Source organism: Pseudochaenichthys georgianus, chromosome 8 (genome assembly GCF_902827115.2).
Source record: "Pseudochaenichthys georgianus chromosome 8, fPseGeo1.2, whole genome shotgun sequence".
Lineage (NCBI taxonomy): Eukaryota > Metazoa > Chordata > Actinopteri > Perciformes > Channichthyidae > Pseudochaenichthys > Pseudochaenichthys georgianus.
In genome coordinates, this window is record NC_047510.2 from 9,457,230 (window position 1) to 9,482,508 (window position 25,279).

Genomic DNA, 25,279 nt, shown 5'->3' on the forward strand with positions numbered 1-25,279 from the left:
TGCATTAATGAGTTGAAACAAAGATTGTCTTCAAGTTGACTTGATTTGCTTTTTCAAGGCAGCAGGTGGACTTTCATTTGCAAGTTGAACTGACATGAACTGTTTTACAGTGTGGGGTCCCATGTACTTGTGCACATAAATAATGTTTCTAATTATTTACAATTAAAAAATATATATATTCTGCGTTACTTTAGCCAACACTTTTATAAGGCCACTAGATTAGATAATTACGAAATGTGTAGATAGAATACATATCTTTCAGGTTGTTATTTTGTCATTATGTTTCATGTTTTATTTACCTTTTAGTATTTTGATATAGTATCTGCACTTTGGAGAGTAGCTGGGAGACACACGACACATCAAATCACATCTACAGATCAAGACAAAGCGAATGGAAGTACTCCCATACTCCTAGCGTGAAAATGTTTGTGAAAACGTGTGCTCATATTTGAATTCCCCATAAAAAAACAAATCATTCAGTAAAAACAAGGCCCCACTGATCATCTACTCTCTGAGACGATTCCAGGAATGTCTGGCTTGATTTTCTACCACCAGGGAAAGTGGACAAAAGTGCCCGAGATCAGCCTCTTAATTTACCCAGGGCCTAGTGCTTGGCTTTGGGCATGAAAATTCAGGAAACTCCCCTGAGTATTTTATTAAATATCTGAACTTTGGAGAGGAGTTGGGGGACACACAACACATCAAATCACATCTACAGATCAAGACGAAGCGAATGGAAGTACTCCTAGCATGTACAAATGTTTGTGAAAAATGTGTGCAAAGTCTCTGAAAACGGACGAATGATGCTAGCTAGCTGTGATGCTAGCTTTGCGGCTAGCGGTTAGTTGTTGTTGCTATGGAAACAACATGACGGAGAAAAAATTAATATTTTCTACATATAATAACGAACAAAGTAAAGAATGAAGTGTAGGCTATGCCTGTTTGAAGTTGTTGCTATGGAAACAACATGACGGAGAAAAAGTATAATCTTCTACATATAATAACGGACAAAGTAAAGAATGAAGAGTCAGCTATGTTTAAATGTTCGGAATTTGAGCATCATGGCCCTCTTGAGTTGCCGTAAAATATGACCGATGACGGATGCGACGGAAATACACCCGAACATATCTGGTACCCCGAACACATCTGGTACCTACACCGGCACTGCGCATGCGTGTGACGGTGGTGCCTTCACAGCTCCAGTCGGCACTGCGCATGCGCGAGACGGTAGTGCCCTTAAAGCCCCGACCGGCACTGCGCATGCGCGTGGCGGTGGTGCCTTCACAGACCCGTTTATTATCCACCTTTTGAGAGAGGCCGTAGCTGCTCTCAGAAGGGGATTTATAGTTAACGGACTGTTTATTGTTTTTCTTTTCATTTTCTTGAGCTGCGCCCTTTGCCGAAGCCTGGATGCGTCAGCGGAAAATGGTTTATTTAAACAACAAAGATGTGACATGTGTTTTATGCGGACTTGAGGATGACGTTGAGGCATCTCTCGAGGCGGCGGGAACACATTCATGGAGGGGAGAAGGAGGGGCTGTCACGCCGCTCGCTTCTTCCTCCTCGACTGCTGGCCGAAATTCTGGGTTGGCTGAGCCTGAGCTGCAGGAGATTTTCTCGGCCAACTTGCCCTTGTCTCCAGCCTGGGCTGGGGACTCGGGATGGGCTGCAACCTCTGCGTCTTCGGTGTTTTAAACCGAGCAGTGTTCGAGGCAGCTTGGGTGTCGTGAGTATCTCCTGCTGCATGCTCCTTAGAGCCAGCTGAGATGTCACGCTTACGGCTCCAGCCGGCACTGCGCATGTGTGTGACGGTGGTGCCTTTACAGCTCCAGCCGGCACTGCGCATGGCGGTGGTGCCTTCACAGACCCGTCAATAATCCGCCTTTTGAGAGATGCCGTAGCTGCTCTCAAAAGGGGAGAAAATTGGCGGGCTGCTTATTGGTTTCCTTTTCATTTTTTTGAGCTCGGCCTGAAGCCTGGATGCGTCAGCGGCAAATGTTTAATGACAGAGGAATCAACCAACGTGTGACATGTGTTTGTGCGGACTTGAGGATGGTGTTTAGGCATCTCTCGAGGCGGCGGGAACACATTCACGGAGGGGCTGTCACGCCGCTCGCTTCTTCTTCCTCGACTGCTGGCCGAAATTCTGGGTTGGCTGAGCCTGAGCTGCAGCCGGAACCGGAGATGTTCTCGGCCAACTTGTCTATCTGGCCGCAGCGCGCTGACACACGGCTTGCAGGTCCATGCTTAGACAGGGCGAAGCTGGTGTGCTATCGCCCGGGAGAGCAGCCATCGCTCCCGGCTTTGCAGCCTGAGCTGGTGACACGAAGATGTCGTCTTCTTGCTCGTCCGAATCAGACAGGAGGAACTCAGCCGGGAGCCCCAGCTTGGTATAGCGTGGGGCCCCGTTCCCGCGTCCTTTGCCGCCACCGGGTCCCGGCCTGATATGGCGCGGGATTCCGGTTCTGCGGTTGCCGCTGTCGATGAGCCCCAGACCGACCCAGTGAGGGGCTCCATCTCTGCGGCGGACCAGTGGACATGAGGGGGTCCTGTCCCGACAGGCTAGCTTGTTGTGCTAACCTTCGGCGGAGGCTCTTCATAGTGAAGCGGGCACAGATCTGGTGTGAGTCTGTGCCTGACACTTTCAACCCGCAGCCGCAGAGCCGAGCCTCCGAGTTCCTGACTCCTCTGGTGTGAGGGAGAGAGGCGTCCATCTCGTTCGCCGCGAGGCGTGGAGAGGACCCGCTCTTAACAGGTACGTCGAGAAAAAAGGTGTTACCAATCTGTCTTTAATCCGGAGAAAAAAAGGACAGTGTGGGTCTTTTTCCTCAAAGAATATTACCTGGTGTGGTAATATTCTTTTAATCCTTTTCTCCTCCGTGAGAAGAGAAAAGAAAAAACGTCCTCGCTACCGTGGTGTCGGCAGTGAGGGAAAAAACACAAGCTGGCAACGGGTGTGTTGCTAGCTTGAGAATCAAAACCTTAGCTTAATTCCAGAGGAAGAACGGCGAGGTTGATTATAATACTAACTGGTGTGTTAGTACTATACTCTTCTGCAAGGCAGAATAGGGTAGCCGGCTAACGCCCGTCGACCGAAATTAGCTTTTGGTTCAGTCTGTGGACTGTTAAGCTAGCCCGGCTACCATTAGAGATGTGCTCTGAAGCGAGAAGAGGTGTTTGAATGACGCATGCGTCGTGGCGCAGGCTACTTATAGGGGGTGATTTCCCCTGACGTTGACGTCAAGATCACCAGCCAATCAGGATTGGCGTAATGAGATTGATGCTTCTGTTTGCTCCGCGATGAGGCGCATCCCATAGTGAGACATCGAACGGAGTGTTATGAATGAGAACTGATTATGTTGGCCTGTAAAGTAAATTATCCAACATCTTTGCAATTCAGATAACTGCAGCACTGTGGCAGAAAGTGACGGCAACTTAATGTGACACTTTTGCTACAGGCACATTGGGATGCAATATCCATAGAAGCTGTAACTTAGATTGAGAAGCATAATCTCTTCATCCCTGCAGAATTATAAAACTGTCATCCACTTATTATTTGCAACCAGGCAGTATGCTGTGTGTTGATGCAGAGAGTGCGTTTCAGAGAGAAGCTCTTCAGCTGGGCAGAAGGGAAGATTCTCATCGGTGCTCACCACACTTCAGCTTTCTGGACCAGACAGCTTTAGTCCATCAAATCCTGTGTACTAGACATTTGAAGGACAGAGATAAGGGTTTTAGTCTTTCTAGCTAAAAGAAGAAAATTGTTTTTGATGCAGGTGGAACGGGTGAATTTAAAAATGCTGAAAGTGCAAGAAGATGAAATGTTAAGGTTTCTTGTGAACTGGTCACATGTATCCTTCATGTATGGCATACCGGACCTCAAAACAGAGTAGCTCCATCTTAGGTTGTGTTCAAATTGTCAGTTAAGCTTAGGAACCTTCCTAATGGAGTGAAACGACCCGGAAGTACCTCAGTGGCAGCAATGATAGGAAAGGAGCTGTGAAACTTCCTTTTATAATCTCATTTAGCTAAGGGAACACTGGACCTTTCTTTAAAAAAGGAAAGGAGAAAATGCTTTCCCAAGATACCTTGCGACCGCAACATTTACCATGACACAACATTCGGCCGTTAACGGAAACAACTGATTATGAACGAGAACATTTGTATTATGTAAGTTACGCTGCTTATTAAGCATCTAACAACTTATATCGTAACTTTGCCAAATGGCTTAACGTTCAACACTGTCATCATTTTAAAGGAGAAATATGAACTTTTTCTCCTGTAAAATTATCAAATAAAGTCAACATTTCAGTTTTTACATGTGTTTTAAACATGTTTGAATGGTGGTACACACAGCGGAAGATTACAGCAAAACAAGTTTATAATAAATCCAATTGTATTTATTTAAAAAATATTTTCATACACATACGTATTGGGATTCATGTGAATATGTGTGGACCACAGGGGGAGGGTGAAAACAATAAGTCTCGCTTTTCTTTTTTATTTCAGTTCCTACCTCGGTAATGAAGAATTTATTTTTCACTGTTGCCCACGTTCATAAAACCGCATAAAACAAAATATCTAGATGTGCTTAGTGTAGTCCACTGTACAGAAAACTGTAGTTTCCCCACAGCGGCTGCATCATAATCACGCCGTAGGTTTAAGTGCAGTCGCATTCTCTTGAAGCCCTGTCGTCTTTTCCTAAGTCCTTTTGAATTCTCCTAACCACTATTCCTTAACCCTGTGACGTTTCACACGGAGGTCAAGGGATAGTGGTAGGAAAAGACGATAGGAGCTGATTTTTTGACAATTCGACTGCAACCCACTGTATATGGGAAGTGGACCTAGTCACCTTGACATCGCCCTACAATGTTTTCAAGCCACTGGTTTTACATTGTAGGTATTGCCATGTAGTTTTTCTGTAACCAACAGTGACAAGATGGTGGGAAAGAGTACAAGCAAATTGAACACTCTCCCAGTGAGATGATGGTGAACTGTTCATGAACTTGTCATGAAAAGTTCATGGAATATCAGTGAACCATATTCATTAACAGCTCATAAACAGCTCATAACAAAGTTGATGAACTGTTCATGAAATTGTCATGAACATTAATTGGCACTAGGGCAGTTCATGAACTACTCATGCAACTCCTGTGCTGGAATGGTTCATGAACAATTCATGGAATATCGTTGTAGGCAGGTTCATGAACAATTCATGAAATGGAGTTTTCAGTGAGTGTGTAGGGATATTCAGTTTTCAACCAAGAACATATCAAGAACTGTTCATAACAACTTCATGAACAGTTCATACCCAGTCACTGAATATAATTCAATGGCTGGCTATGAACTGTTCATGAACTGTTCATGTACATGAACTGTTCATGAACCATTGACTGTGGGTCAATTGGCAACCATAGGAAACAACAATTATGTCAATCACAATGGAACTTTACTCAAATTAACATACAAACATACATGTATACAGGTGGAGCACTACAATTAATCCTATCACTATTTGAAGAACAGTTCTTGATACTCAGCTGCACAAAAAAATGTGTTACGGGTCCCAAAAGCTTGGGTACCACAGCAACAATAAATTATTTCTATAGAAAACAGAAAAGTGCAGCAGCAATAATTATACACAGGATCTGGTTGATCGTCTGGATTGCTTCTTATTCAAAATTCAAAGTACACAGTTACATTCAAATAGCTGTACTTTACAAACATCACATTTCTCCATTTAAGTTATCCGTCTGTCACAGTCAATTACTGTATCTCAAGGAGAAATTCAACATAGTCAATATAAACACATAACGCTATCAAATAATACTTTCAATCAATATATCTATCTTTACCAAATATAACATATTATGGAGATCACAAAAATACACTGTCAATGTTAATAAACAAAAAACAAGGCAATGTGCCTGCAAGACTTCACTCAGGTAAACAAAACATATTACCCGTGCGCAGCAGCTAACCTGCCTGCGAGCCTTCGCTCAGGTCACACGTCACTTACCCAGGCGCGGCTGAAGCCCGCGAAAATGGCATCTATTGTTGCCGACAGTTTAGTATTTTTAAAATACCGTTACTATGTCAAACATGCTCAAAACTTTCTGACACACTCTCCTAAACATCTCCAACATCATATCTAATTCACACAAGTTAACATCGATCATTTTCATCATGTACTGACCTGTAGAAAACAGAAAAGTGCAGCAGCAATAACTAGAAAATGCATTTCCTGCAGAAAATGTGTGCGAATGCTGTAAACTGTGAACATTTATGGCTGAATTTAGCTGAAAATGCAGACAAAGTTGAATGTGTTATTAGCTGAATGGTAGCTGCTTTTAGCTAAAAAAATGCAGAAAAAGCTTAATATTTAAAGGAAAAGGTTTAAAAAAGGTATAAACAACAACATGTATAGCCTTGATGTCCTGAAATAGCTGAATAATGTAATAGTTGAATGGTTTCTGCAGCTGAAAATAGGCTGAAGGAGTTAAATATCAGATGTAAGTAGTAGTGAATGAATTTGTATTAAGATGAGAAAAGAAAGTAAAAAGGCTTGGGAAAGCAGCAGAATATTTTGACAGTAAACTTTTGAACTAACTTGATGGTGAATTATCTGTCGCCATGGCAATGGCATTTGATGACACCCCATAATATGCTTAGATGTGTTGATGGCTGCAACGTTACCAAACCTGTGAGGTTTTGGGCCATTTCGAGTATTTTCACTGAAACTATGAGAAAACCGTGTTTCATGGTGAGCATTGTGTTGCCATGGCAACAGCATTTGAAGAAATCTCAAAACTGTCCTGTAGATGTCTTCATGGCTGGAGTGTTAGCACACATGTGAAGTTTGAGCACTTTTTCAACATTTTCATAGGAGTTATACATTACATTAGGAGGTTACATTACTCTCTCTCTTCTCTTGATCGCCCTCTCTCTCTTCTCTTGATCATTCATCATCGGTGTGTGTCTGTGTGTGAGAGAGAGAGTGTGTGTGTGTGTGTGTGTGTGTGTGTGTGTGTGTGTGTGTGTGTGTGTGTGTGTGTGTGTGTGTGTGTGTGTGTGTGTGTGTGTGTGTGTGTGTGTGTGTCTGTGTGTGAGGTGTGTGTGTGTGTGTGTGTGTGTGTGTGTGTGTGTGTGTGTGTGTGTGTGTGTGTGTGTGTGTGTGTGTGTGTGTGTGTGTGTGTGTGTGTGTGTGTGTGTGTGTGTGTGTGTGTGTGTGTGTGTGTGTGTGTGTGGGGAGAGAGAGGGTGTGTGTCTGTGTGTGAGAGAGATAGAGTGTCTGTGTGTGTGTGTGTGTGTGTGTGTGTGTGTGTGTGTGTGTGTGTGTGTGTGTGTGTGTGTGTGTGTGTGTGTGTGTGTGTGTGTGTGTGTGTGTGTGTGTGTGTGTGTGTGTGTGATCATCACACTGATCATCAAAAGTGCATAAAATGCTCATGAATATTCAAAAATATTCTGAACTTGCCACAATCATCCAAAATTCATGAAATGCTAATAGTCATGAAAAGTTCATGAAATGCTCATGCAAACTTTTTGGGGTTTTAATTATAATTTTGTGATTGGCTGGATCATGATAAGTTCATAAATTGCTCATAAAAGTCTGTCATGAGCAAAACAGGAACTTTATATGAATGAACAATGTTCATAAAAATGTCATGAACTGCTCTTTAAAATGGTTCATGAGCATTTTAAGAATGTTGGTTCATGAACATGACAAGTGAACATATAATGAGTTGTTCATGAATGTTTCATGAGTGCTCATGAACAGCTCATAAAGTCATGAACTCTATCTCGCAGGGGTACATTTGAGACGCGATCAACAAGATATATTTTTTCTAGTAATATGGATTGATAAGGAGGGCCCGATGATTCCCTGATCAACTTAAACTGCCACTGGTAAAAGTTTTAAAGTTGTAGTCTAGAAAATATTTTGGTAGCAACTTGCCATCACATGGTAGCCACGCCTAAAGCATTCACAGTAGGGGTGTAACGGTATCCGTATTCGTCCCGTACCGTCACGGTTCGGACGTCACGGTTCGGCACATGCAGTCACACAGCGAATACGCCTTTTTTTTTACGAGTGGGAAAAAAGTCTGTCATTCAGGGCAGTATCCACTACACTATATATAATCCAGGGGGCGATATTGCGCCTAAAAGCTGTTTGCCAGCCGCCCTTAAACAACAAATGAAGAACAAGAAGAAACACAACAACAAAACGAACAAAATACAAGAAGAAGAAAAGTTAGTATGGTGAGTTCAGATAACACACAGGAGCTAGAACCCACCTGCTTCTTTTAAATCAGCTGTGTGGGAACATTTCGGGTTCCCTGTGGACTACAATAACGATAAAGTGTGCGAGTGGTGGATCGGACGAGGACGGTGTGTGGGCGTTGTTAGACAGCGGTGCAGTATGCTAATGGTAACACACGCCAAACATGCTAAATCATATCAGAAGGCATCACCCAGATTTGCCAATCACCGGAGCCCGGCAAAAGACAACAGCAGTTCAACAGCTGATCCCCGCTGTTTTTAAGAAGCCAATAGACATGAAAGCAGTGAGACCAAAATAAATAACGGAAGCTTTTGGCTTATTATTTATGATATAATATTTTCAAGACATTCTTTTTAGTTTTACAGCTTGATGAAACCTTTTTGTTTGACATCAGCCATTATGTTATTAAGATAATATGGCCATCTGAGTGTTTGTGGTACTGTTGGTGGTTTGTTTTTAACTGTTTAATACAGTTAATTATTCAAAATGTCAGAGTTCCTTATTTTTAAAACTGAAACTTACACTACTGTTCAAAAATAAATTAGAACAAACCTGGAATTATGCATTTGGGACTTTTTTTTGCTTTTTCTTGTTGTACCGAACCGTACCGAACCGTGACCCCCAAACCGAGGTACGAACCGAACCGTGACTTCTGTGAACCGTTACACCCCTAATGCACAGCTTTATATTGATTTTACATTAAATGGGACCATAATTTACAAATGAACATTATGCTGTTTTTTAGCAGAATTTTAGGATACTGTTTACCAAAGTAATAAAACAAGTAGGTATTAGTGTCATTTTCTCATATACTTTTATGCAATCACTTTTTTCCAAGCCCCCTGATGGATATTAGATAGAATGCAAGTTTAGGGCACTACATTGGCTTCATTTTTCAGTAACCCAGAGGTTGCCACTCGGGCTCCACAGCCATATGTGTGTGTACAAATGTATCCCAGTTGTGCAGATGTCAATGTGAACACATCATCCTCCTGTCTCCCGCTGCCTGCATGAACCTCTTTCTCAGATTTTTTTTATTTTTCTTGTTCTTGATGCTCGGAGATTGGACGCTGATTGCCTGTCCCCTGCTGTCCTAGAGCATGGGAGTGATCTGCAGGCGTGAGGACAGCAGGCCATTATTCAGTATTTAGATGTGCTGCTTCTTATCAGTGCACAGGGTTGACTGAGGCAGCTGCTCTTGTCAACATGCCAGCACCAAAGTGTCCTCCGGAGGGACAGAATTTGACGGGACCCCACGACAAACCCTTCCCCAAAAATAAATAAAAAAGAAGGTAATACACAGACACAATAACTCCCAGACAGCAAGTGTTGTGCTCTTAAAAGTGCACATGTGCAACCCCCCAAACCTCAGTCTACAGTACATCATCACTCATCCCTCGCTCTCTCAGTGGGGGCCCCTGTCAGCGTGGAGGACGTGGAGGAGGTGTTTGACAGGTGACGGCTGCAGAATGAGGGCGACAATCTTTAGTCACTTCAAATAGAGAGAAGATGACTATCTTAAATGAGAACGCTTCCTGCCGTGTCCCCTCTGTGGTCACCGGCCAGGTTGGATTAAAAGATATCGAGTGTGTTTCCAGAGGGTGTATTTACCCGCAGTGAATGTGCCTTGATGTCCTTACGTTGGTTCTTAGTTTAACACAACACAACACAAAACAATCAAATCAGTTCTTATGATGTGTGATAGAAGTGAAGGTAGGGGACCTTCTTTAAACACAACTTTTTCGCAAGGAACCCTGCATTCAGCCCCATAGGAAGTTTAAGAAGACATATTTGTATGTTGTGCCTCTACTGTGACATTTTCACATGCTTTAATGTTCAAAATATGTTTATTTTACTGTCTTTGTTGCAGCACCTTTTTTCACTCTCTGTCTGAAACAAGAGCCCAGTCTGCTCTGATTGGTTTGCTGGTAGAGATGTGTCGTAAATGTCCCGCATCTTAGCATATCACGTTAAAGAGCTATAGCCTATAGAGGAGCAAGTGATTTAACTACACTGAACAAAAATATAAACGCAACACTTTTGTTTTTGCTCCCATTTTTCATGAGATGAACTCAAAGATCTAAACAAATTTCTATATACACAAAATAACCATTTCTCTCAAATATTGTTCACAAATCTGAAAAAATCTGTGATAGTGAGCACTTCTCCTTTGCCGAGATAATCCATCCCACCTCACAGGTGTGGCATATCAAGATGCTGATTAGACAGCATGATTATTGCACAGGTGTGCCTTAGGCTGGCCACAATAAAAGGCCACTCTGAAACGTGCAGTTTTGCTTTATTGGGGGGGTCTGGGGGGGGTCCGAAAACCAGTAGTAGGGGTAGGGTTAGGGTAATGTTGTGAATCGAGTGGCCTGTGTTCGTCGTCCATAACATACGCCTGCCCATACCATAACCCCACCATCACCATGGGCCACTCGATTCACAACATTACCCTAACCCTAACCCTACCCCTCACACCAGATACTGACTGGTTTTCGGACCCCCCCAGACCCCCCCCATAAAGCAAAAATGCACGTTTCAGAGTGGCCTTTTATTGTGGCCAGCCTAAGGCACACCTGTGCAATAATCATGCTGTCTAAGCAGCATCTTGATATGCCACACCTGTGAGGTGGGATGGATTATCTCGGCAAAGGAGAAGTGCTCACTATCACAGATTTGTTCAGATTTGTGAACAATATTTGAGAGAAATGGTTATTTTGTGTGTATAGAAAATGTTTTAGATCTTTGAGTTCATCTCATGAAAAATGGGAGCATAAACAAAAGTGTTGCGTTTATATTTTTGTTCATTGTATGTTACAAAAGAAAACAAGATATTCCAATGGATGTTTTCTGGCAGGGTGGGGGAGAGAAACTCCCTCTGGAGGTAACACAGGGATTTTAGTCTTTGCAGACCATGTACATGCACAAAAACCTATATAACACACTGCAGGAAAGGGAAACCCCCTAAGTATAATAGGGCTTATTTGGTGCAGTTTGACAGTATTGAAACAAAAAGTCAAGGTTTTATTTTTTCTCAACAAAATAGCAAAACAAACTCATCCTTTGTACGAGCTGTTGTCTTCTAATATCCAAAGGCTTTGCAGGAAACAACATACTGAGTGATTTATTGGTGCAACAACAAATGTTTGCACCAACCTGTGGATCAATTCCAGAGGAATAGATTGTGCTGCAGGAGCTTCTTCAAAAGTTTGAAGAACTAAGCACAAACACAATGAACATTTTAACATGGTGGTTTTCTATTTCTCTTGATCACTATTGGAATCCGTTTTAAGAAACATATTGGTCGAGTAATCGCTTTACCTTCCAGGTAAGAAAACACATCTGAAACTCATCTCTATCCCTTAAAGTTATAATATGTAACATCTCAGCAATAAAATACATGTACATAAGACAGCAGGTAAAACTGTCTCAAGATATTCTGAGTCTTCTAAGATTCTGCATCGTTTTTGCTAAAATCAGGTAAATTAATTCCAGTTTCAGAGGGAAACCATAGAAATTGCTCACTGAAGCAGCACAGAACCAATTAGCCGGATATGACTTCCATATTCACCGTTGATAGCAAGAAGCAAACTCAATTTCACATTTTGGGTATTTGATTACCTCTTGTAATTTGGATTTTTTTTTTTAGAGAAATGTCTTTGCTTGTATATTGAATATAATAAAATAAATTCATATTAAAAACGGAATAGTAGAGGTTTGTCTCATGCTACTGTAGCTGGCCTTTATCTCATTTTGAATAAAAGTAAAATAAATATTATAATACCAACAGCATCGGTTTGACCCCTACAGGTGGGTCTTAATGTATATATACATCAGTATACATGCTCAGTGTTTACATGCTTTATGGTACAGGGTAATACAATGGGACAAAACGGGGGCAGTCTCTTTTATGACTTTAATGCATAAAATGTGTGCTCTATGGTCTTGGATAAGACAAACAAGCAGTAATATAGGTTAACATAAAACACACATTGCATAATAACAGTCTTCTGCAGACTGTGTGTGTGCAGGTATATTATTCTCTGAGGCATTCACACTGTTTTGAGAAAATCTAAGCCTTAGGTAGTTCAACGCTGGGTTTTCATTTTATTTTCTCTCCTTAGGCAGGAAATTGCAAATAAGTCACATCTGACATGCAGAGAAACGTAGGAAATCAAAGGTAAACTTAGTGTTTGCTTCATGATGATGATGATGATGTTCCTAAGACAGTTAGAACAGGGATTTATGACCTTTTATGAAAAAGAGATGTAAGAATTTCGTAGGAATAAAGAAAACTCAGTGTCCCCTTGTTTACACAAATAGAGCTACCAATTGCTTCACTTTTTCCATTTTCTGCACACAAATTGACTCCATTATGATGATGCAAGTCTTCCCCCAGCATTGAAAACATTTCATGTATTTACTTTGAGAAATTAAATAATGTCTGCTGCTACACTGCATCAACTGGATATTAATATTGTCTTGTTTAGTCGGGTTGAGATGCAGAGATCATCGTGGACACGTTGCTAGGACTAACACGTAGAGACAGACAAACATTCACATTCATATTACAAGTCAACTATTAGCCTGCATGTCTGTGGATTGTGGGAAGAAGCCGGAGGAAACATCACACAATACCATCTCACTGTGAGGGCAAATAATTATCGTTGCACAAGTGTTTCCTAAGGGGTTGAAATTGAATATTTGAAGATGCACAATTCAATATTTGTACACAAGTAATAGGCATTGCTTGGGGAGTTACAGAATACATGGAACATAATGTTTGAAAAGAAAAAGGTAACTGTTTTCCAATACAGCAAATAACAACAATCAGATTACTGGAACAGTAAGCATGTTTTCATATTAGGTGCAATTGTCCTACCCAAATTCAATTGGCTTCCTTCTTCAGTCTAAAGAGTAAGATGATTACCATACTTTCAGACTTTAATCATTTTGGCCCTCCCAAGAGAAATAAGTATTAATATTGTCAAAGTGTAGGCCATATATTTACATTAAAAGAACTCATGGGCCTGAAAACATTTTACATTTTACCCATTTACATTGGCATCAAAAGAGAGCTTGTTTATAAGGAAAATCCCCCCCTGGTCCCCCCCATAGTGTTCCTAGGCAGCCTGAATGTTTAGGTTGTTACAACTATATTGCTCTGCTTGGCCAAAATGGGGTCAACATATTTTGGCAATGCCCTGGAAAATTGCAGTTTTATTTCTTAAATGTGAATATCTGTCTTTAACTATGTGGTTTTCATGTCAGTGAAATTCAAGACGGACATATGTTACGTATACATAGGGAGATCTTATTTCAATTAATCAGCAAGATCAATAACTGATGTGTGCACCACCTATTATTTTAATCTTGGGCCCTCTCCACAGATGCTGTCTGTAATATATAGTTTGCATAATATAAAATGTTTTGCAATTTCTCTGTCTTGACCGACCATCTATGCTGAAGTCAGTTTTTCAAATGTAGTATAGTGAGTATCCCAATCTAAAATGAAGCCCTGTTCAATCATACATAAGCCAAATTTCAAAAGAAGGCATCAAAAGATATTTCCCCCATGCAGTTATTGTGTTCTACATCTGAGTTAATGCAGAATCCTGCAGCCATCTTCACTCTCACACTGTCTCTATTATGCTGTGTGGCATGCTGGAACATGTTACTCCTTTTTCCAAAGATAGGTTTTACAATTCAACCAAACATGTTGCAGCTGGCTGTGTTTATTCCTTTCTTTGCATTTAAAAATACAATACCAGAATGTCTGTAATTCTTTAAAGAATACTGTATAAGTCTTGCATGTAGGGGTATAGTGTGCACAGTGGGAGCATTGAAAAACATGTTTTCTCCTCTAAAAATACATTTTCCAGAACAAAGAGAGCAGCGTGAGTTTTTAAAATATGCTTATTGTAGTGAGAATCTAGCGTTCTTGTCAGAAGGCATAATGAACTGGCAGGATGGAGACTCTGACTTCAAATTAAATAAACATCAAACAGGCAATTCACAATTCTGACAACCTTGATCAGGCCTTCAATATATTAGAAAATGCCTTGTTTTCACATTAGGTTCTGTCCTGATCATTGGCAAACCGTCAGGGCCTTCAAGGTATTCAGAGAATACCCTGGAACACTCAGATAAAACAAACAAAAAAATCGATTTAATTATATAAATAAAATGTAAAAAAATGTAATAAAATGAATAAATGAGAATCGTATCTGTGTTGTTCATCTGTAATATTACAGTGTTACGTTGATTTGTTTGTCATTCTCGGACCATGCACTACGCATTTCAGTGGTTTTGTGTTAGAAAAGAAAGCAACCAATCATACCTTGTTCTGGGTCTCTGGGTAGAATATCCTTCAACCAAGGTATTCTACATCCTTGATAGAATGCCCTGGTCGTTGCACTGAATGAGAGCGTACGTTTGGACTGACAGTTTGATCAACCAATAATATATTGATTTGTAGCCAATGCACTGTAAAAAAATACAAGTTGACTCAACTTAAAATAATTTGTAACCCCGTTGCCTTAAAATTTTGATTAGGGCCAGGAAAGTATCTTAAGTAAATTCAACTTACAATTAGCCAGGAAAGGATATAAAGTAATTTCAACTCTCAATTAAGTTTAGCCAGGAAAGGATATCAAGTAATGTCAACTCAATTACGTTTCTCCAACTTAAAAAAACAAGTTCACAGGACTCTACATAAAGCAAGTAAACCATTCGGTGAACTTCTTTTTTTTTGTCAAATGAACAAATATTTTTGTTGCATCAACAACTTTTCTCAAATTCTCTCAACTCACCCTTAAGTGTCTTAAACTTAGAATAATTAGTTCAATTGATAGACTGTGTAGTCAATAAAACACTGAATGAACTAACTACCCTAAGTCTCATCAACTTATTCGTTTTAGCAGTACCAACAAAGTTATTAAAGTTGTTTAAACTTGACTTTATGTTCAGTGAAGATAGAAAGTTGTCTGGTCTAGCAATCTTAAATTCAGACAACTTTTTTGAATTAACAATTGCTCTGGCTACCAAATCCAACATTTTGAAACTGGTGAAGTGAATTTCTGAAACAATTAACAATCAAAAACATACATTTATTCATAATGTAGTAACTTTGTTGAAAGTGCAGTAGCTCAAGGCGGAACATCAGCAGCACATTATTAATAGAACAACAAACTATGCCTCGAGTAATATATGTTTAAAGGCAACGCCTTTCTTTGAAACATCTATCCAACTGCAAACAAGCCAAACTTAAAAACATGCTACAGTTCAGCAAACAGATATTGTATTGGTTAATATTTACGTGGATAAACAATAAACAGTTGTGCCTTTAACCTTATCTGTATAGAGTGCCACAGTGACGCGTCCTAAAACTCGGAAGTAAACTCTATCAATCATAAATCTATCGATTATATTTATGATTAGAAAATTATAAAAGTAGGGTAGACATGTGGAGATTATCCGGCTGAACAAAATGTGATCTGTCTCTTAAACGTGTGTCAACCACAGACCTTATTTCGAGCTATTTTCCAAAATCCTATAGAGAAATTGCATTGCTTTTTGTCGGAGGAACCCATGTGCAGCTTACTTCCGGGTTTTAGGACGCGTCACTGTGGCACTCTATACTTGACAGATATATTATCGTTTCATAAAATAACAAGCTAACATATGATTCCAAAATTAACAACAGAGGGAAAATCCAGCACCCTGTTTAAAAGGAAATTGTTAAACATTTGTAATGCAGTTTAGCTGGAACAGAACAAGTCTTGCTGGCTGCCTTGGAGTTGTGCAGCACATCAAATAACCACATTAAAGAACCTTAAGGTGGAACCCAGACAGGGAAGGGAACCACATCTCTATATTGTGCCCTGAAGCAATTTGTTTCGCAGTCCATGAGCCCGAGCAGAGCAGGTGCCTCCCCCAATGTCCATGATTACCTTCTGAATGACCTCAAAGGTATCTTTCAGTCCCTTAGGATAATCAATGTTGAGGCTGTAAAGTATGCCCATCAGCACAGCAAAGCCGGTTGGTAAATCTCGCAGCTTGCGCAAAACAAAGCGCCCCTCCAGGATAGCAGCAACATCCGCAATATTCCTTGGTAGGGCTGCCGGCTCCCGTTCTTCAGTGACGATCAGTATGCCAACATCCACTCCGTTTACAGCTGCCGCCTCCTCTGAGTCAGTGGCCTGAATTATATCAGAAAACATTGAATAACTAATCAATCAATCAACAACTTTATTAATCCCGCGAGGGGCAATTGGTTTTGAGCAGTTTATGTCATGTACAGGGAGGAACATACAGGAAGAAAAACACACAGATAGATACACCCGGGGGCAGAGATGTGGATCATTCCAATTTACACGATAAGTAGTTTCATAGCATCACAATAACTAAATAAATAAATAGTCAAGTTAAAAAACCTACCAAGAATTTATAAGTTTGAGTGCAGAGGGGATGAATGATTCTGAAAAGCGATTAGTCTTAAGAGCATGTAGAGCATATCTACGCCCTGATGGCAACAGATGAAATTCATCTGCAAGAACATGGCCTGTCAAGGTGGGTGCTACATTAACACTAAGGAACTCATCTCTTATTAAGTTTGAAACGTACCTCGCAGAACTTGATGAAGTTGGAGGGATCCTCCTTCATGAAATATGGCAGTCCAAGAAGTGCTGCAGACCTTCTGTTCTGGTTGGAGTTCTGCAAAAACATCAAAACAGGCATCAAGAAAATAAATTAGACAGACCAGGGGCCTGTACTACAAAGCAGGATTTGAGGTTAGCGAGGTCACTTCAGGTTTAACCCTGGGTTTTCTGTTCTACGAAGGTGGTTCACTTCTTACTGGGATAGATCAACGCGGTAACTTATGCTGAACGCCTAACCTGCTCCGGAGCAGGTTATGTTCGTGATATCAGATCAACTCCTACAAAAGCGCCGCCTACTGACCAATCACAGCATGGTGCTCGCGGATCGTAAGAACCAAGAAGTTAAAATCCTAAACCGGCTAAAAGCAACACAGTTTAAAAGGACAAATGCAGAAAGGACAGCTGGCAAAATATCACCGACTGTGTGAATGCTAAATGAATAGGCTTATATATCACTGCCCACTGTGGAAATTGATGTGAGATATTGTACCAAAGAACTGTGATACATGTAAAAGGGCAGAAAGTCTTGTTGCACTTTCCAGACATTAAAAGAGGTCTGTTGAGTTCCCTGGTAATTATCAAATAGTAGCAGTTAAGTGAATACTGTTCAAGCAATACCTGTGTTTGTGTTTTATACTGATTTCTCTGTTTTGATCCTTTCATAAATGTGAGGACTAAAATGGCGAGAGACAAAGGGCTGTAAAAAATGAGTTTTATTGCAGTGGGGGAGGTCGAGGTATGCAGCACAGGGTGTGTGGTGTGGGGAGAGGAAATTCTGTTTGAGATCTCTGGCAGGCCAGGTTTTAAGGAAATCTATGTATCTTGAATAAGTATGTGTGAGTTTATACATTCCTGTGTGTTAATAGTTGAAGGAACAAAAGGTACATTTTTCCTCTCCAATATAGAGAGGTTTTTTATAGATTTCTGAAACAATGTTCCCTTTTTTGTTAGAAATAGATGAGCACAATAGTTTTTTCTTTGACTTTTTACCTGTTTATCAAAAGAGTGTTTTAAGCTATTTGTGAAGAAGGAAGATGCAGAATTAAGGGTGATTTCTGTTTGGAGTGTAAAGATTATCCCTGATAATGTTTTCTGGGTTAAACCATCGATAAGTTTTACAAATGGGGAGGGACATTTTCCTTGAGTTTTAATGGGGTGCCTTCCCAACACCTGTGGCTTTCAAAGCTGCCAGACGCTGATTTCCCTGTGAGATAGCGTTTTGGTATCTCCCCAATGAAACGCCACCCCTTCTTTGTATTAGGGAAATGTTTTTCTGGTAGTTCGCTCTCTCTTCATACGCTGTCAAGACGAATAGGATGTCCGCAGTGCGTGAATAAGGGCGGGAGTACTCCACACATTGCTTATATGATTATTTGAATTGTATAAGTAATGTATTATATTATATCGTATTGCATTATACTACTTTGTTTAATTAAAACGGATTATTGTTTAACTGGTATCCTGTTGTCTTCTAATTCCTTCCCTGTTATGATTTCAAGCAGGACTCGTCAAAACAACACGCGGTGAGGAGTTGGGTTGTAAAAACCCCCACCTCGCAACACCATCTGCTTTCAACCTCCGCCGCACGCAGCTCTAATGATCACCGCCGCAGCTCCCCCGTTGTGAGGGACCGTTGAGCGGAGCGGAGCAACACACACACACACACACACACACACACACACACACACACACACACACACACACACACACACACACACACACACTTCCAAGTTAGACATAACACACTTAACTATTTTATCTATCTCTGGAACAAGCTAAACTAGTTATAAATATGTTTATTCTTCACTATCGGGTCACTCATTACCGGATTAGCGAGCTGCATGAGTCTGAAACGGACTGTCAGGAGAGAGGAAAATAAGAGCCTCCGTGTTATTATCCAAAGTGAATCTAAACTTTTGAATGATGTACTTCATCTACTATAAGTAGTAATAATGTGTTGTTTTGTTTGATCGGAGCATCCCTAGTAAACGCCATAGCACCCCCGCAACCCAGTTAACCGTTGGTCATTTTGAAAGTAGCTGGAAAGGTGAAAAAGTTTGAGAACCACTGCCCTATACAAATTCCTAGTATGTGTGAAGCATGTACATGGCCAATACAGATGTTGAATCTTGAATATATCCCAGGAAACTAAACCATTCTGAAACCCCCACGCACATTTTGGCTCTTGCAACGACTGAATTCACTTGCTACACTAACTAAGAGGGGAAACACGGCCACCGTGGCTAGTTAGGTTTAGCCTCTAATAAACGTTATACATATATATAGGTACATTTGAACATTAAACTCGGAAAAAAGCAATTATTAACTCACCTTTTGTAATTCTTCTTCTAATTCTTCACAATTTCAACCGCACCGCGCAGGCTTAGTTTTCAATTCGTTCCATGAGGTGAGGGAGGATGCTGGATGCACGGGTTGACACACGCAATTTTGCAGGGGCAGTGTTCTGCGCATGTGCAAAAGCTGAGCAAACTCATCATTCTGAATTGAGTGTACTATTTTAATTTCACAGACAAGTTGAATGGATTACAACTTGACGTTTCTAGTTGTCTCAACTTTTTGGCCAAATGTAGGTGACCTGACTCACATAAATGAGTTAAAGGAACTAAAATCCAAAATATTTTTTTACAGTGTGGGCATATTCTTTCAAAGTTTCCCTCGGTTCCAGGGTTCTCTAGAAGGTCCGGTAGTTCACTGGAGAGAGATAGAGGATCTAGATGAATGCAACGAAGCAATTCATGCCGTTTTATTGTTTTTAACGTTGAAATGACAAGTGCAACAGGTGAAGATGAAGTTGTTGCGGAATTGTTGTGAGTACCCTTTTCAAGACGACAATTCAGTGAAAAGACGGACATTATAACGCCGCGGAGGGGGGTTGTGTGTGTCTACAGAAGATCCAGTTCTGATAGACACGGTTCGCCACTGGTCCTGATACAGAAACACATAAAAACATGCTAAATTGTTTTAGTTGCTTCATCTGTTCTATCAATTATGCTAACATGTCAGATTTTCTGACAGTATTTCATGCTCCATTGGACCTGTGTTCATAGATGTTGCAGCTCTTAATACCTGATGAATTGGGTAACCTGCATGGGTTTTGCCCCTGTCGGCCACCGTAAACAAAGCCTGTTAACCCTAACCCCGGACGAAAACATCAAAGACATCTCACAAACATTTCGTTTTAGTTGAGGTTTAGTCATTTCTAAAACAACTGGTCAATTTAGTTTTTATCAAACAAAAATGAGAAAAAAATGAAATGTGTTGGGGACTATTTTAGTTGCCATATTAATCCACATGTGTTGATTAGGTGAGTATTTGGGGCAGCAGGACGGTGTATGTGTGATTGAGTCCAAATGAACCACACTGTGTGTTCATGGTGGTGATGTCACAGTGTTTGACTTATTGATGTGATTGTATTAGTTTGAGCACAACAGTGGCACAAAATAAGCAGATATATCAGGCCTTGTTACACAGATAATCAATGATGGTATGATGATACATTTTTGGTCTTTTATGGTACTTGTTTCACTAGACGTATCTATGACGTCAATAAACAAAATTACTTTTAAAGAAGTGCACAGGCTGTTTGTTGGGGTTGAGCATCCACTCACAAGATGTCAGAAACAGTTTTTCGGTAAACATCGCTAACACACACACACACACACACACACACACACACACACACAGTCTGCAGTAGGACATGTCTCTGGCTCGCCGGCTGGCTCTCTGACAGCAGCATCTGCGAGAATGTGAGCACTGCAGTGGATGACACTCTGCTCCGAACTGTCACGGGAGCAGATGGTTTGTCAATTCAAAGCAAAAGATTGAAAAAAATAAAGAATCATGCTTCATGAAAAAGCAAACAAACAAACCACTGAACGATCAAAGTGTCAGCGGCCTTTGGATTCCTTTCCTCTTCTCAAAAATGCATTAAAGGAAGACACTGCTGTTGAAATTTATACATACAGCAGACTGGCAATCGTACTTGGAAAGGAAAGCATGTGTAGAGGGTGAATGTTTTATTCTCTTTCAGATTGATGGTTGGTAGAATTGCAGTCCAGGCACACTTTAGCTTTTTGTATAGGCTGCATGGTGTTAGAAAAAGCAATAATGGAGGAGATATTGAATGATAAAATCCATATTGGCATTACTGGGGATTTTATAGGATAAAAATAAAAAGCCTCTTCAATGGAAAAACACACAAATGAGTCCAATTTAAATGCTGCGTTTGAAAGGGAGTCTGTAATTTCTGTCAGTGTGTGTCTCGTGTGTTGTTTTGACGTATCTTTGGTTCCCTTCAAATGTCTTCCTGGTTGGTATGTGTGCCGCTTACAAAGAGCAGTAAAGAAGGAGCTATTGACCAATAAAATCCATATTGTCATTAGTCGGGATATGTTAGATCAAATAAAAAGCTTGAATGTGTTTCCGTTGAAAGTCTAAAAATGAGTCGGTACTGTGTCGTTTGTCACTCTTATAGCCATTGTGTCTCTCCTGTAATCATTGTTTTTCTTTTGCTGTTATTTTATGTCTCATTGTAGTCTTTTGGTAACTATTTGTGGACATTTTGTGTCTCTCGTAGTTTTGTTGTGTCTCCTTGGAGTTGTTATGTCTCTTTGAATTCGTTTTGTGTCTCTTGTAGTCATGTTGTGTCTCCTTGTAGTTTTTGTTTTTTTGGTGGTCATTTTGTCCTCTTTGTAGACATGTGGTCTTACTTATTGTCATTGTGTGTCTCTGTGTGGTAATTTGTTCTCTCTTTTTCAATCAATCAATCAATGTTTATTTATATAGCCCAATATCACAAATGTTACATTTGTCTCAGTGGTCTTCACAGTGTGTACAGAATATCAGTTTGCCAAAACGACACCCTCTGTCCTTAGACCCTCACATCGTACAAGGAAAAACTTCCAAAGAAAACCCAGTTTAAAGGGAAAAATGGGAGAAACCTCAGGGAGAGCAACAGAGGAGGGATCCCTCTCCCAGGACGGACAGACGTGCAATAGATGCCGTGTGTAAATTGAAAAGATAATACATTTGCAACATAGGTAGTCCAAATGTTTGGAAATGCATGTGTGTATAATAGGAAGATGAATCCACGAGGATATCCATCCAGGACCGATGATCCAGGACCACAGCCACGACTCACGATCCAGGGCTCGCGATCCATGACTCCGGATCCCGGCGTATATAGACACCAAAAAGAAAGAAATTTGGGGAAGCTGGGTTAATCGGAACATGAGATTACACAGGTATAGACAGAGAGAAGGAAGAAGTAAGATGTCCCCCGACAAACTAAGTCTATATCAGCAAAACTAGGGGCTGAATCTAATCAGCCCTAACTACTGTATAAGCTTTATCAAAAAGGAAGGTCTTAAGCGCACTCTTAAAAACGGATAGGGTGTCTGCCGCCCGAACACAAACTGGAAGCTGATTCCACAAATGTGGAGCTTGATAAGAAAAGGCTCTGGGTCCCATTGTACTTTTAGAGACTCTAGGAACAACCAACAACCCTGCATTCTTGGAACGCAATGCCCTAGTAGGACAGTAGGGTATAATGAGTTATTTAAGGTAAGATGGCGCCTGCCCATTAAGGGCTTTGTAGGCGAGAAGAAGAATTTTAAATTCTATCCTGTGTTCTATAGGGAGCCAGTGTAAGGCAGCCAGAACAGGAGTAATGTGGTCCCTTTTCCTAACTCTGGTTAGTACACGAGCTGCAGCATTTTGAATCAGCTGAAGCGACTTGACTGACTTCTTGGTACTCCCTGATAATAAAGAGTTACAATAATCCAGCCTAGAAGTAACAAATGCATGGACTAGTTTCTCTGCATCGTTTTGAGGCAAGATATGCCTGATTTTTGCAATGTTATGTAGATGGAAGTAGGCGGTCCTTGAAATTGATTTTATGTGGGCGTTAAAGGATAAATCCTGATCAAATATAACACCAAGATTCCTTAGTCTCACTGGAGGCCAAATTAATGCCATCCATAGTTAGTATATCTTTAGATAATTTGTTTCGTAGATTATTCGGGCCAAGTACAATAACTTCAGTTTTGGTCGTGTTTAACATTAAAAAAAAAAGTCATTGTGTCTCTCCTGTAGTCTTTGCTTGTGTCTTGTTGTTATTGTATGTTTCCTTGTGGTCATTTTGTGTCTTTTTGTTGTCATGTCTGTCTTTGTAGTTGTTTTGTCTCTCTTTGTAGACATTTTGTCTTTTTTATGTCATTGTTTATCTCTGTGTGGTCATTTTGTGTCTCTTTGTAGTCATTGTGTCTCTCCTGTAGTCTTTTGTGTCTCTTCGTAGTCATTTTGTGCTTCTTGTGGTCATTGTGTGCCTTTTTATGGTCATGTGTCTCTTTGTGTCATTTGTAGTCAATTGTCTGATTTTTTGTAGTTGTTTTGTGTATCTTTACAATTGTAAAAACATACAAAGGCTGAGATAGTTTCCTTAGGAAGTAAAAAAGTGAGTCTGTACTTTATGGGAGCATTTCCTTGAGGTTAAAATGAGTTTTTCCAAATGGATTAATGTTCAAAGGTCTAAACAGAAACGACGGCACCGCTTCATTTTTGAAAGGATTCTGCTGGTGAGAACCCTGAAGCGTAACCAAAATGATAAATTAATTTCATGTGCCTCAATTTGCATCTGAGTAATGAGTTTACAATCAATCGGATCTAATGCGATATGTCTCTCATGGTGAGGCGCATTTTCACAGCAAATTGAGTTTTACACAACCTGCCAAATCGAGTGAATGAAGACGAGGACGGGTCAATCTGGCTTCAGAAAACCCTCATATTTCACAAAGCTCCTGAATGTATCAGTCAGGTACTAACAAGCGCAGCTAAAGTCCTTTTTAAAGGTCAGCTGTCCATTGAGAGGCGTGGACTTTCTGAATAATTCATCCTCACTGTTATCCTTTGGAAATTGAGAGCAGGAAATCAATTTCATATGCATGGCACCACTGTCCATATTTACCGCCTCCATGTATCAGGCAACATTCACTCTTTAATTAGAAGATAATCAACAGCTATAATGGACTTTACAAGGTGGAGCTGTGTAGTTTCTGAGGAGAAATTACTTCCAGGTAGTGAAGATACTTTTATGACAGCATCTAAGATGTTAGCAACAAGGTTGAAGACAGTGTAAACATGCCGGTGTAATAGATTGTTTTAATAGAAGAAAGTAAATTCATGTGTTCTTGTGATAAAATATGTAATGTGGTTAAAAAGATCATATATTACAATAGACACACAAGATTGTATGGTATATAAATACTAAACTGTGAAGATAACCACTGTGATCCACTTAAATGTCTGATCTAGGATCCTGAGATCCAGTGCTTTTGATTGTCTCCACCAACACATTTGGGGTTCACGGGTAATTCCCTCACTTGAGTAAATGTACGTGATGAAACAACATTTTCACTCTTGTGATAATTTCTCCCCATCTGAAAGGTACGGAGCCCTGGAGGGTTCATAGAGAGAAATATAAATAAAACGTGGCCACGTTTTACTTTCTCGTTCGCACGAGATACCTTCGTGCACACGAGTTACTAAAGCGCGCGCACGAGTTACTAAAGCGTGCGCACGAGTTAATAAAGCGTGCGCACGAGTTAATAAAGCGTGCGCACGAGTTAATAAAGCGTGGCCTCGCTTTGTGTGCGTGTGTGTGTGTGTGGGCATTTGTTTATGATAGTATTGTTCGTTCCGGTGAACTCCGGCAGGACTATAGCACATCGAGATTAAGATTAAACGAATTTCTTTCACTTGGGAATACACATAACTATGGAGAACCAGATTTGTGTAAATTACTGTTCGTGGTAATTTAAAAACAAATGCCGGTGACACACACAAACACACCGAACACACTGAGCTGAGCTCACACACACACACACACACACACACACACACACACACACACACACACACACACACACACACACACACACACACACACACACACACACACACACACACACACACACACACACACACACACACACACACACACACACACACACACACCTGTGACATCTCCTTCATAAAACGAGGGAGAATACTATGGTAGTTCGATGTGTGTAGAGGTGTGTGTGGTTAAACGTAGCAGCCTCGATCTCTATTCAGCGGTTCTAATGAAGGGAAACGCAGTGAAGTAAACAGTAAAAGGCACAGCTCTTTGCAGCTGGTGCTGCTCTTCTCAGATTCTGCTGGGTTACACGTTACTGCCTCCAGTGCCCTGTACGACGAAGCCAGTTCAACAGACCCTGGATATGTTTGATTTACCCGGCTTAACTAACCCTAACAAACGCGATGTTGCTAAACGGTC